We start from the raw sequence: 15,122 nt of genomic DNA, 5'->3' as shown, positions 1-15,122 counted from the left end.
TTAGAGCATTTTATATGACTCTAGATAGCGTTGATTTCATCTCCTAAAAACTTCCTGTTCATATCCTTCGACCCTGTATCAATTTGAGAATGATGCTTATTTTTATAAATTTGACTCGGTTCCCCATATGTTTGAGAAATGAGGCTTTTATCAGAGAAACTTGCTATAAAATTTTTGATATTACTTCATTGTCCAGCAAAACGGAGTTTCCTGATTATCTAGCAAAATGTAGTTTCCCTGATTATCTCTTTCCATTAGGCCTTTTGCTTCATCTGAGATCATGATTGCCATCCCTGCCCTCTTCGGTTCAGCTGAAGCATGATAGATTCTGCTCTAGCCCATCATTCAACTCTTCAGAAAAACATGTGACTTTCTGTCCCAAGAGTGTCTCTTGTACACAACATATTGTTGGAATCTGCCCAATCTGCATTTTAGAAAATCACTCTGGCAAGTGTGTAGAGAATGGATTGGAGAAGAGTAGGGCTCAAGGTGCAGAGGCCAATGACGAGGCTATACGTAAAAGATAAGAACCTCTACACGTACTCTAAATAAAGTGGTGACTGTGTTGTTGCAGGAAAAGGGACATACATGATATATGTTCTAGAAGTAGAAATGACAGGATTTGGCAACTTTACGGCTATGTGGGATATAAGAGTAGAAAGGAGGAGTTGAGAATGAACTGAGGTCACCAACTTGAGTGACTGGAAGATTAGTTAGTACCGTCTCTCAGGGAGGAAACCTGAGAGAATAAAATATTTCATGGAGTGGAAGCAATGAGCCAAAAAAACAAATAGTAAATTTCATATTTTAGCATTTGATAAATATTTTGTCTCCTAGGTCGGTATGGAACCCAGGACAAGGGGTTTTAAAAAAAAACTGCTTCCAAGTTGAGTACTGGCAGTTGTTAATATTGACATCAGGAAGGTAATGCCATGACTTTCAAGGGAAATGGATTTAAGTGAGGGAGGGCTTGCAAAATCACCAGCCTCACTGTTTCTGCCGGAGTCATCAGGGTCCAGTGGCAAGATATACCGTATCTCCCCATGTATAAGATGTACCCTTTTCCGAAAAATCTGGGGTCTAAAAACTGGGTGTATCTTATACAGTGGTTGGAGATTTTTTTTTTTACTTGCATTTCCCACTTTTCACGCTTGTTGTCTTCGCACTCATTGTTTTGCATTTGTTACCAGTATATTAGGTTATCGTCTTGGCACATTCTGCCCAGAAACGGCTCAGAAAGGATTTTCATTCAAGTTAAAAGTGATTCAGTTTGCAAAAGTTAATGGAAATCGTGCTGCTGAACGTAAGCTTGGTCTTCTTCCAACTGAGAAAACAATCCGAGACTGGCCTACGGGAAGAAGAAACCCTACTGAAAATGCCACAGCAGAAGAAGGCCATGAGAGGCAGGTCAGCAAAATGGCCTGATTTAGAGAGGGAATTGAAGATATGGCTTGAAGAGCAAAGGGCAATTGGAATTCCTATGTCCACAAAGATGGTTCAGCATGAGGCAAGAAGAATTGCTGATGAAAAAGAAGTTGCTGATTTCAAAGGAGGACACAATTGGTGCTTCAGTTTCATGAAACAGAATGGACTAAGCATGCGTACACGCACCAGACTTGCCCAAACAATGCCTGAAAGCTATGAGCAGATGAATAAAACTTGAGTTCAATAACCTTATGAAATACTTTTTTTTTTTCAAATTTCAGGCCCCAGAATTAAGGTGCATCTTATACATGGGGAAATACAGTAGTTCAGAACGACTGGCCATGGCCCTGGATGCAGTGGGAGACCTAGGCCTTTTTAAGCCAAAGTCTTTCCCAGGTCTCAGTTGGACTGAGGCAATGTCCATTCAGTGATTAAGGCTAGGTAAAATTGGTTGGTTGGCTGGTTGTTTTCCTTCATTCTCAAAGACCAAAATGACATCACTATGCTAGAGTCAAGTTTCAGCGCGTCTGACTGTGGTCGATCAGACCGATACAAGCTCGGAATGTTCCCCCACAGGTCAGGCACAAATAGTCCATGTGAACATTTGAGCCAAAGAATGGTCTCTTTTACCTAGCAAAAAATATATATATGTGTGTGCGCGCGTGTGTGTGTGTGTGCATGCGTGCGTGCGTGTGTGTGTGTATAAATCTGGGAGAAGACCCTCAGGTTTTCTGACAAAACAGAGACAATTGCTGTTCACACTCACTCTGAGCCAATCAGGACCCAAACAATGACCCAGTGAGGCATGGCCTGTGACATATTGTTGATCAATCAATGAGTGCCAGAGTGATTTGGGTTCAAGGCATGGTCCTTAAGAAAGAAATCTAGACCACAAATCCCAAGATATCTTGCGAGATTCCAGTGATCAAAATTTGTATTTCTTTGGGCAGAGCACCCGCAGGTAAAGGTATGATTCCCTGTGTGGAGAGAGGGAGAGGAGGGAAGGAAAAGAGGGAGAGAGAGAAGATGAGAGGGAGGCAGGGAGGGAGAGAAGGATGGAGGAAAGGAGAGAAGGATGGAGGAAGGGAAGGAAGGAAGGAAGGAAGGAAAAAAGGAAGGAGAAAAGGAAGGAAGGAAGGAGCTGTGTTGCTCAATTGGAACTGGCCAGTTGGCTCTCCAGTGGGGCAGCTACTACGACACACAAGTTGTTTTGTCCTTTGTTCTTGAAGAGGACCATGATATCAGGAAAGTGATTTTATGGTTTGCAAGTGAATTGAATTTAAGTGAGGGTGGACTATGCACAGTCACCAGCCTCACTCTCTCCTCCAGAGCCATCTGGCCCAATGTCAAGATATGGATCACGATGACTGAAGATGGCCCCCACTAAACAGCAATGCCATGATAGATGGAGTAGCCCTGGCATTTATTGGCTAAAGCACACTCGAGTGGCCAGAGGGGATACTGCAGCACAGTTGTTTGGTCGTTTCAGTAGCGTCAGACACTTCATGACGCCATTTTAAGTTTTCTCGGCAAGGATATTGGAGTAGTGACTTGTCTAGGGTCACACAGCTGGTAAGTGTCTGAGGCCAGACTTGAATTCAGGAAAATGAGTGTTCTTGACTCCAGGCCCGGCACTCCATCCACTACACCACCTACAGTAGATGCCCAAGCGATATAGTAACTACTATAATTGAAAGGTTACCTGGTGGTTAGTTGATTTTATTCCATTTGAGCTAATTCAAGCTCCTTGGTTGGCTTTTTACAAATGTGACAGATAGCATATATAAGCCAATGCTCCACACCACAAATATTTTACTTACCCGAAGGACATATCACACTTTCAATGGAAAACCACTTGAAGCTTTCACAGTAAGTACAGGATAAAATAAAGATATCCATCTCCCCACTGTCATTTGGCATAGTGCTGAAAATGCTAGTATAGCAAAAAGACAAGAGAGAGAAATTAAAGTTATCAATTACAGTTTAGATGAGACTAAATTATCTTATTTATAGAAGGCATGCTAGTTTACTTAGAAAAGCCCAAATAATAAACAAAGAAACTAAATGAGAAAACTAATGAATTTTGGAACTTCACAGGATACAAAATAAATCAGTAGAATGAATAGCATTTCTATATAATGCTTTAAAAAGAAAATGAGGAAGAAACAATAGAAAGAGAAATTCCATTAAAAAGTACTACAAAATGTATAAAGTATTCAGCATTAACCCACCATTCCTTGGTAGGTTAAATTGCAACAGCAAAACACTCTTCATAAAAACAAAGAAAAATTTAAATTATTGGAGAAATATCCATTGCTCATGGTTGGACTGAATTACTATAATAAAAATGATACTACTCAGATTAATTTACATATTTAGTGCTCTATTCATCAAACCACCAAGGGACTATTTTATGGAACTAGACAAAATAATATTAAAATTCATTTGGAGAAACAAAAGGTCCAGGATCTCAAGGGAAAGAACGAAAAAAGCCTAGCCTTACCAGCTTTCAAATTATATCACATAACAATAATCACCAAAACTGTTTGGTACTAGTTTAAAAATATAAAAATAGAACAGTGGAACAAACTAGATAAATAAAACCCAGCGGCAAGAAAATAGGGCAAAGCCAGAACAAAAGGTCCTCTATATACAGTATTTATAGCACCACTTTTTGTGGAAGCAAAGGACTGGAAACAAAATCTATTGGGGAATAGCCAAACTGTGGTACATGAATAGAATAAGAAATAATTAATGTGCATCCAGAAATGCATGAGAAAACCTTAATGAACTGATGCAAGGTGAAATAAACAGAAACAGGAAAACTCTACACATATATATATGTTGTAGTCAACATATATGTTGACTACAACAATATAAATAGGACCCCAAAGCCCTGAATGGTATGTAATAATAACAATCAAGCTTAGCCCTAGAGAAGACTTGAAAAAATGTACTTTTCCTTCTTCCATAGAGACAATAAATATAGTTAATATTTCTATGGAGGCAGCTGATGGCTCAGTGGATAAAACACTGGGTCTGGAGTCAGGAAGATCTGAGGTCAAATCCAGCCTCAGACATTTCTTAGCTGTGTGACCCTGGGCAAGTCACTTAACCTCTGATTGCCTGACAAAATGGATCCACTGGAAAAGGAAATGGCAAACCACTCCAGGATCTTTGCCAAGAAAACCCCAAATGGGGTCGTAAAGGGTCATAACTGAACAACAGCAACAAAAAACATTTATATAGCACTTACTGTATGCCAGGTCCTTTCACAACCATCCTGGGAGGTAGGTGCTGTTATCATCCCCATTGTACAGATAATGAAACTGAGTTAAATAGAGATTAAGCAAGTGACTTGCCCAGGGCCACACAGCTAGTGTCTGAGGCTGGATTTGACCTCAGATCTTCCTAGCTTTGAGTTCAGGGCTCCAAGCCCTACGCCATCTAGCTGCCCCAGTAATTGAAAGATTCATGGGCTGGAAATGCAAGTAAAGCATCACCTCTAAGAGTCTCAACCGCAAGGGACAGTGAGAGCCAAACTTTGCATATATGGTCAGACATAATCAATGTGTTGGTGGGTTTGGTTGAATTACTTTTTTTTCCTCTTTGTCTTTAAACTTTTGTCATAAGAGACAGTTCAGTGGGAGGAGGAAAAGGAGGAGGAAGAGGACTATATTTGGAAATGAAAGTGATCTAAAAACAAAAGCTCTTGAAAAAATGAGCTTTGTTTCATAAAACAAAAATAAATGGCACATCTAGAAGCAAAATCTAAAGAAAGGGAGTACAGTTTTTAAAGTCCTAAAGGGGGGAGTCCTGGACCTCCCAGGAAGGTCAAAATTTTCACCTCACCCCACGCGTGGGGGATTTAAAGCTCTATCGGGAGACTGAGTGGTAACTGGAGCGCCGTGAGCCAGGTAAGTTACAGCTCAGCCCCTCACGGCGTCTCACCTGGACTACCGCTATAGATAGCCCCCTGAGCAATCTTTCTCCATTCCAATCAAACTTTCACACAGCCACGGATCTCGCTCCTCCCCTGCCACCCTGGGAATCCCTGGTTTCCTTCAAGACCCAGCTCAAACATGATCTTCTAAACGAAGTCTTTCGCGATCCTCTGCGCCACTTAGCGCCCTCCCTCCCAGACGACCTCGTCTTTATTTTGCTTTTATTCTGCATCTGTATCCATACGAGTGCATGCATACATACAAGTGGTCTCTAGTCCTTAGAATGTAAACTCCTTAAAGCCGGGGGTGGTTTCACTTTTGTATTTGCATTGCTTGGCACAATGTAGGTGCTTAATAAATGCTTGTTGATTCTTATTGGAATATCCTTGCCTCTACCTAGATCTTAGATAAAAACCCAGGATTTGGGTGGGGAGGGTCTGTATCAAGCTCCTTTGCTTGACTTCGTTCAAAGCTTAAGCTTAGAGTACCACCTGGTGACTCACCAAGTTATGGCATTCCAAGAAGCTATTCCAGTCACATAGCCATAAATGTGAAGTAATGTGTATGGAGGGGGCAGGGAGGAAAGCGAGGAAGGAGACATAAGTGCTTCAATGTCAAAGGAAGGCTACGTGGTGGGGACTATATTAGGAAATGATTGTGGTGTGAAAAATGAAAGGAATTAATAAAACTTTTAAAAAAGAAGAAAAAACATTCTACCTTTCATCTTTGACATTCTGTCTTCCTAAAGATATCTCCCAGGTTTGGTATTCTGTTTTCTGTGTTCTAATTCCATAAGTATTTATTAAACACCTATTATATGCCAGACATCATTCTAGACCCTAGAGATACAAAGATAAACATGAAATCTTTCATGCCCTCAAGGAACTTATATTCTGTGGAGAAACCACATATACAAAGATATGTGAGTATAAAATACACGGGAAACAAATATAAAGTCGTTTGGAAAGGCCTGTTACCAGAGGTTGCGTTTGAAGAGAGCAAATGATGCCTTTAGCCACTAATGAGCTTGCTTCACATTATTTCCAAAGGACAAGGAGGGCAGAAGTACTCCAGATGTTATATCTGTGTTGGCCACCAGATGGCACTCCAAGGTCTGAGCTACCAGCTCAAGTAATGGCACAGGCTTGGATGGTAGGACCTAGCTGCTGTGCCTTAGCAAACGTGTAGACAGGATTCAGCTGGGCATTCAGCCTTTTCGTGCCTCCGCCCAGGTTTCGATCTAGGGATTGGAATAACTAGAATATTTCAAATCTATCTTGACTTGGCCGATATCCAGTGGTGTGCTGGTTGTTGCTGTTTGTCCTTGGTTTTCGAAGAGGATCAATGAGACCATGGGATGATGTCCTGACTTGGACCAAAGCATTGCACAAAGTCACAAGCACCACACTCTCTTCCAGAGTCATCAAAGTCAAATGGCAAGACAAAAGTCAGGATGACCTGCACTGTCCCAGGATGGGGCGGATGACCTTGGTGTCTGACCAAACTCTAATCACTCCAAAGTGACTGCTTCAGCTGCCCTCCTGGCCTTTGGAACAAGTCTTTCTCACCTAACCATTCCCCCAGGGAAGTCTTCTATAGACTTCCCCTAACTCATTAAAGAGTTTGAAACCTGTTGTGTTGGTTATCCTCAACCTGGTTTAGCCGGTCTGCCAAGATGGTTTTACTGGGGTGTGGCCAATGTGCATAGTACAACTTCTCAGAGCCACAGGTGAGAGTTGGGTGACTGCTGGACACCAAAGGCGGATAAGCAGCCCTGAAAAAGGCTTGGCAAGTACTCACAGAGGGGCTAGTCCTCCCTGAACACCCCATACACCATGCTGGTAAATGTTGAGCAACCAGCTCTATAGAAGGGGGGAGGCAGGGAGGAAACTGTACATATTACAAACTTTTACATTTAATCTACATTGTTTAACATTTCTACATCACTTTCTTGAGTTTAGACAATGGTCAAACAGTAAATGAAGCCCTGATTTGTAGTGTTTGCCAATGTACAATTGAGTTATAAACGTTTACACTGGAAATTGAACAATCAGCTCTATTCAAGCTGATTCCAATACACTCCTGTCCCCATTCCAATGAGATTCTAATTGCTTTTCCAATTTCATGTGAAACCAAAATTAGAGTATGTCTTACTAAAGGAGAATACACATTAACAACCAAGTACAGGGTGAAAAGTCCAGAGTGGAATCTTACCAGGCTGCACTAGCCTGGAATCTCTGCAACTTCTCCCCCATGCTCCAGGAAGCTCATTATGGGAAAACCTTATCACCCTGCCTGATCCCCTCAGCCTAGGTACTCATCACCACCCTCTGGCCCTATGATTGGCAGGTGGAGCCATGACCTCTAAACCTCAGTTTAGGAAAGCAGCCTACCTCTCATTTCTCACCTGACTGGGACCTGATTCCAGGGTCATTTCTGGGGCATTTCTACCTTCTCCCAACCACCCTTTTTGACTTTCTTTGGTGTACTATCTTTCCATTTGATTGTAAGCCCCTTTGTAAGCAGGAACTGTCTTTCTTTTTTCATGTCTATATCCTGAGTGCTTGTCAAGTGGCACAGTGGATAAAGTGCTAGGCCTAGAGTCAGGAATACCTGTCACCCTGTCTTCAAATCTGGCCTCAGACACTAGCTGTGTGACCCTGGGCAAATCATTTAACCGTGTTTGCCTCGGATTCCTCCTCTGTAAAATGAGCTGGAGAAGAAAGTGGCAAGCCACCCTGTTATGTTTGCCAACTCCAAATGGGGTCACAAGCTCTTTTCAGGACACAACTGAAAAGAATGAACAGCAATCCCTAGAGCACAATGCCAGACACATTGTGGGTGTTTAATAAATATGTTTATTGACTATTGACAGAATGCAAAATCTCAACTTCCCCACCCATTCTTCTGTTTATGTTTGGGTTTGGTTTTCACAGATGTACCCACACCCATATTGGCAAGAGATTTCCTTTCAAGCGTTTTGTTCTCAATAATGATGGATACATACAAGGAAGTTTTTAATTTGGCTCGACCCATTGATCTCCCTGGCTGGTCCCATAATCACTGCCTCCTTCATGAGCTAGCCTTTAAAGCCCTCCCTCTTGGACTTCAGCTAGGCAAAGCCCTACCAGATACCTCCAGATACCAGGGAAACTGAGATCAAAGGTCACCCCTTTGTTTCCTCTCTTTGTCTCTGATATGTCTCTCATACATTTTCCTCAGACATCTTCCAGGACCATTTCCACAAAGAAGATTGATTCTTTTTAAGTGTCTGTGAGACATTAGAATAGCAGTAAGCAATTGCTTTTACATGAAATAACCAGGGCAATTCACCTCCTCACTTCACTCTTTTCTCCAACCCCAGGGATGACATGAAAATGCAGAGGAAAAGAAAAACCAGAGCAATCAATCAGAGGTTACTGACCTTAGGGATTCCAAAAAGCAAATGTGACGAGACAGTGTGTTCTAGGTATGAGGGAACAAACTGTGACGAGTTACAAAGTCCAGAGATAGAATGTGGCTGAAACATGGGATATATAGGGAGGGGGTGAAGGGAAGTAATGTGAAATCAGTCTGGAAAAAGAATGGGAAACAGAAGAGACTGACTTGTCCAATAGGCAATTAGAGAGCCACCAAAATTTCTTTGAGGAGGGAGGCAATGAGACCAGAGCTCTAAGTCTATCAGTCTGGTAGTTATATAGAATATATTATGCAAGAGGAAGAAATGTGGATGTTCAGATCAACCAGGGTGATATGAACTGAATGAGGGAAGGAAGGGCTGGGGTTTTCTCTCCTAGGTAGGAGACATTGAGGCAAAGTAGCAAAAGCAGAAGACCTGATTTCAAATCCTGGTTCTCTTATTTACTATCTTTATTACTTTAGACAAGACACTTGGCTTCTCTGATCCTCAGTCTCCCCGTCTGTAAGATAAGGGCATTGGACTCAATCTGTGGTTCATGACATTTATAAGTATCGAGACCCCCTTCAGATGTGTTTCAGTTACAAAGGTGATTTCAATGTGGAGGCTAGGTAGGAAGGAGCTGTATTGGGAAATTACTTTGGTGTAATATAAAAGACATCAATAAAATGTTTAAAAAGAACAAACTTTATTTGTTCTAAGGTGTCTTCTGCCTGTAATAGTCTATGTTCTCTCTTCTACAGGTCTTTTCAGCTCCTATAATCTATGAAAACACCCAATTGAAACCATTCATACAAAGGCATGAATATATCTACAATTTCTCCCTCTAGGTGGTATTTGCATTTAAAAAAAAAAGGAGTTTGAAGACACTACTTAACTCAAAGGAGTAAAGCCCAAATGGTGTCATTTCAGCCCAGATTTTTCAGCAAAAGACTTTCCTGAACCCCTTAAAGCCTAACTATTGTCTATCTATCTCCAGGATTTTTGTTGCTGTTGAGTCATTTCAGTCGTGTCTGACTCTTCATCACCCCTTTTGGAGTTTCCTTGGCAAGGATACTGGAATGGTTTTCCATTTCCTTCTCCAGTCCATTTTACAGATGAGGAACTGAGGCAAACAGGGTTAAGTGACTTGCCCAGGGTCCCACAGATCGTTTCTGAGGCCAGATTCGAACTCAGAAAGATGAGCCTTCCTGATTCCAAGCCCCGTGATCCAGCCACTGAACCACCTAGCTGCCCTCTATCTCCAGGATACATCCCTTCTTTCTTCAATGAGTTCAGTGCATAGCTTATAGTCTCTCTCCTCCCCATACTCCCCGCCCCTTCCCTAATACTAAGGAACTTCAACACACATATTGATACTGCTACAAACACTCTAACCTCCCAGTTCCCCAACCTACTCATTTCTCATGACCTATGCCTCCACCTCCCCTCAGCCACATATAGTAGTCACATCCTTGATCTTGCCATCACCTGCAAATGCTCTACTCCCATGTTCATGAACTCTAAATTCCCTCATCAGACCACAATCTGTTGCCATTCCACCTTTTCCTCCGCCTTGCAACCCTAAATCCTGCTCTTCATCCATGCTGCGTGACCTCCAATTTCTAAGTTCCGTCCCAGGCCTTACCACTAACTACACTTTCCTCTATTCCCCAGCTTGATCCCTTGGTAAATGATTTAACTCCAAACTATACTCTTCTGAGTCCCTTGCCCCCTTACTGGATTGCTGATCTTCCCTTGCCAAATCTCAGCCCTGAATCATTCCTACCAACTACTATCTTCTCTCCTTCACAGGAGAAAGTGAGGCTGGTGACCTTGCACAGCCCTCCCTCTCTCAAATCAAAGTCAATGCAACTCATGTCATCAGTTCCCCGATGGTCCTCTTCAAGAATGAAGGACAAACGTAACAACAACAACCTTCACAAATGCTGCTAAATGAAGCTGGAGGAAATCAGGAAATGGTGCGGGTTGGATTTGTTCCAAATTTATGTCACCTAATTTCAAATAAGCCCTCGCTACTGCAAGGCAAACTTTTTACACTTTGCTAATTAATTCACTAACCAACTCCCCAAAGAGATTCTTCCAAACCTTAACTGTCCTCAAACCTCCCAGGCTCTCCCTCCTCCCGTCTTCTTTCAGCTGAGAACCTTGTCTCATATTTTTGCTGAAAAAAACTGAGGGTATGACTACACATATTTGTGATGAGTTTTGTTATTCTTGTCTTCTTAATGGATAGAGGAGGGAGATAATTCAGAAATGAAAATATTATAAAATTGAATTTTTTAAAAAAAGGAAATAATTGAGGTCATTCACTAAGAGCTCCCTCTCTCCCTCTTCTCTCCTCTTTCCGTCTCACATCATCCAGTTGCCCTCTGCCAACTTCTCCTCCTTCATCCCTGTTTTACACGGAGAGGCTTGCCAAGGCTAACCCTTTGACATTTAGAAGTAATCCCATTCTATCCCATCTTCTCCAGCAGTTTGCCCCCCTCCCATCATCCCTACTCTCTCACTCACCTTCTGTATTTCTCTGTCTATTGGGTGATTTCCAGCTATCTACAAGTATGCCTACGTCTCCCTACTACTTACAAGTATGCTTATGTCTCCCTACTACTTACAAAGTAGGTCTATGTCTCCTCCATCCTCCAAAAAAAAAAATTCTCACTGACCATCCATCCCTGATAGCTCTCTTCCTTTTTATGACTAAAGCTTTTTACAATCAATGCCTCTACTTCCTTTCCTCTCACTCTCTTCTTAACTCTGTACAGTCTGGCTTTCGACCAAAGCTGCTCTCTCCAAAGTTACCAGTGATCTCTTAGCTGCCAAATCCAATATCCTTTTCATAATCCTCATTCTTCTTGATCTTTTTGCAACCTCTGACACTGTTGATCACCCTCTTTTCCTTGATACTCCCTCCTCTATGTTTTTGGAACACCACTCTCTCCTGGTTTTCCTCCTACCTATCTGACCACTCCTTCTCTGTCATCTTTGCTGGATCTTCATCTAGATCACGCCTGCTAACCATGGGTGTCCCATAGAGCTCTGTATTGGGTCTTCTCTTCTTCCTCTATACTATATCACTTGATGACCTCATCAGCTCCTATAGATTCAAATATCATGTCTATGCTGATGATTCTTAAAACTATTCATCAAGCCCCAACCTTTCTGCTGACTTCCAGTCTCATATCTCCAACTATGTATCAGACTTCTTGAAGTGGATGTCCAGTAGCCATATTAAATCCAACATGTCCCAAACAAAGCTTATCCTATTTCATTCCAAACCCTCCCAACTTCCAAATTTCTCTATTATTGTCAAGGACACCACCATCCTCTCAGTCCCCCAGGCTCACAACCTAGGTGTCATCCTCAACTCCTTACCCTCCCTCAACCCCCCTATTCAATCTGTTGCCAAAGCCTGTTGATTTTACCTTCATAACATCTCTCACATACTCCCCCCTTCTCTCCTCTGACACTGCCTACAACCCCGGTGTTGACCCTTCATCATCCTGCACTTGGAATATTGCAATAGCCTACTGGTTGGTCTACCTGCCACTGGTCTCTTCCCCTTCCAGTCCATCCTCCACTCAGCTGTCAAAATAATATTCTCAAGGTGAAGGTCTGACCACATCACTCCACCTACTCAATAAACTCCAGTGTCTCTCTATTGTCTCTAGCATCAGATACAAAATCCTGTATTTGTTATTTAAAGACCTTCATAACCTGCCCCCTCCCACCTTTCCAGTATTCTTATACTTTACACCCCACCCCATCCCACCCCACATATTCTTTGATCCAGTGACACCTGCCTCCTTGCTGTTACCCCAGCAAGACACTGCATCTCTTGACTTCAGGCATTTTCACAGGCTGTCCCCCATGCCTGGAATGTTCTCTCCTCATCTCTGTCTCCTGGCTTTTCTGGCTTCCTTCAGGTCCTATCTAAAATCCCACCCACCACTAGAAGCTTTTCCCACTCCCCCTTAATTCTAGTGCCTTCCCTCTGTTGATTATTTCTGACTTATCCTATGCATAGCTTGTTTGTATCCCCAGAACTTAGCATATTGCTTGAGGTGTAGTTGAAGTTTAATAAATGTTTATTGACTGACTGATGGGCAGGTTAATAAGTGACTACTCTGCCTAAATATCTGGCCAGCCCTGGGCAAGTGGCATATGGTAAGAATGGGAACTGGAACCAGGAAAGCTAAGGACAGAGTCACACAAACCTGGGACCCAGCTTGCATCCTAATTGGTAGCCACAACACAATTTCCTTCCTTTCTGCCAACAATATCTTCCCTCCTTCATGCATTTAAGGCCCAGAGCAGAAGCCATTTCTTTTTTCCCCAGGAAGCTGTCTCTGATTGAACCAACCTAAGAAGGCTCAGGGATATCTTTTTATCCACTCCACAGTTATAGACCAGGTTTCGGCTATAATGTTTCTTTTTACGGGTTCCTAGGACCGTAGAATTTAGAGCTGGAAGGAACCTTCAGAGTCATCTGGTCCAAAAGTTCCCAATCTATGGATCACAGACTCCAATGAGAGTCATAGGCTATTACAACGGGCCCATGAATCCATATGCAAATCTATGCATGTGGTGTAGTGCAGAAAAAAAAATGACTCTGGAGTCAAAGGATCCAGCCTCATGTGACCTTAGCCAAATCATTTTACCTCTCTGGGCCTCAGTTTCCTCAACTATACAATGAGGAAGTCGGATTAGATGTCCTCTAAGGTCCTTATCAGTTTAAGATCTATGATACCTTTTGCAGACTAAATAATGTCTCATACATGTATTTTTTTTCAAATGACATAGATATGGTTGTCACATATATACACATATACATGCATTTAAAAGCATTACTGAATTCACACTAGCTTTGTATGCTATATGTGCTCTCAAACAATAAGTTCTAATAGTACAAATACCATTATAGTGAGTTCTGGGTATGCTTTTGACATCTTTAAAAAGGGGTCCTCGTGCTCTAAAGGGCTGCCAATTGGAAAATAGTCTCAGAGAAGAGTCAATTAGTCACACAACTACTAAATAGCAGAACCAAGATTTCAAACCCCAAAAACAATACCTCTCACCACTCAATCGTGTCTCTCCTGCCCAAGAGTAAGAGTTGCCAGGAAATACCCATGCATACATTTATCCATTCAACAAACATTTATTAAGTAATTACTAGATAAGACCCAGTCCTTAATTTTAGGATACTTTGTTTGATGCCTGTCTGACAGGTCAAGTCAACCAGGGTTTATTAAGCATTGACTGTGCTAGGCATTACTCTAAGCATGGGGCTCAAAAAGAAAGACAGTCCCTGCCCCAGGGGAGCTTATATTCTAACCAGGAAGATGAAAGGAAACCCTCAAAAATGGGGATTGGAAAGGGATGGGATACAAAGGTACCCAAAGGAGTAGTGGAGAAGGAAATCCGAAGAATGAGGAGTGGAGCCCAGAAAGGAATGAAGAAGTAACATGACTGTCCTGGGCCCTTCCTTAAAATGGAGGTTCTGACACACCTTTTTTCCCTCACACACTTATCATGTAATTATTTTGTATTTTTTTTAAATCAATGGTATAATTTTTTGTGCAGGTTTCAAAGTTTAGATAAAACTTCACCCACATGGAACTTAAGGTCCAATAACTTCACCCATGGTTCCACACATGGTAGATATTTAATAAATATTTGTGAATGAATGAATGAAGACAAGAAGAAAAGAAGTAATGGATCCTGCCCTTAAGAAGGCTAATAGTGTGCTTCTGTTGTTGTTCATTAATGTCCACTTGTCATGACCCTATTTGGGGTTTTCTTGGCAAAGATACTGGAGAGCTTTTCCACTTCCTTCTTCAGCTCATTTTACAGATGAAAAAACCAAGACAAAGAGAGTTAAGTGACTTGCGCTGGGGTCACAGAGATAGTGAGTGTCTGAGGCTGGATTTGAACTCAGGAAGATGGGTCTTCCTGACCCCAGACATGGTTGCTGTACCAACTGCACTACCTAGCTGCCTTAACAGCCTGCTAGAGAAGCCAATTAGCATACCGAGGGCTGGATGGCATGACTTTTCTCCTAATGACCAAATCATGCTAGAAAGGGAGAGTTCTGTGTAGTTTGGAGTAATCATGGAAGGCTTCCAGGGAGAAAAGAGACTTGATCTTAGCCCTAAAGGCTGAAGAGCAATTATTTGGGGGAGGAAGGAGAGGACTCGGTTCTCCAAACAGGACAGAAACTCCTTTGTCATCATAAATCAGAACGCCTTCTCCAGTAGCCCCAAGCAAAAATTTCAAAAACCACATATCTATTTTAAAACTAACTCAGGATATGACCCCTCCCTCCATGAAGTGAG

The sequence above is a fragment of the Trichosurus vulpecula genome, chromosome 1 (genome assembly GCF_011100635.1).
Source record: "Trichosurus vulpecula isolate mTriVul1 chromosome 1, mTriVul1.pri, whole genome shotgun sequence".
NCBI lineage: Eukaryota > Metazoa > Chordata > Mammalia > Diprotodontia > Phalangeridae > Trichosurus > Trichosurus vulpecula.
The sequence above is the reverse complement of the archived record's forward strand: the minus strand, read 5'-3'. Positions refer to the sequence as shown.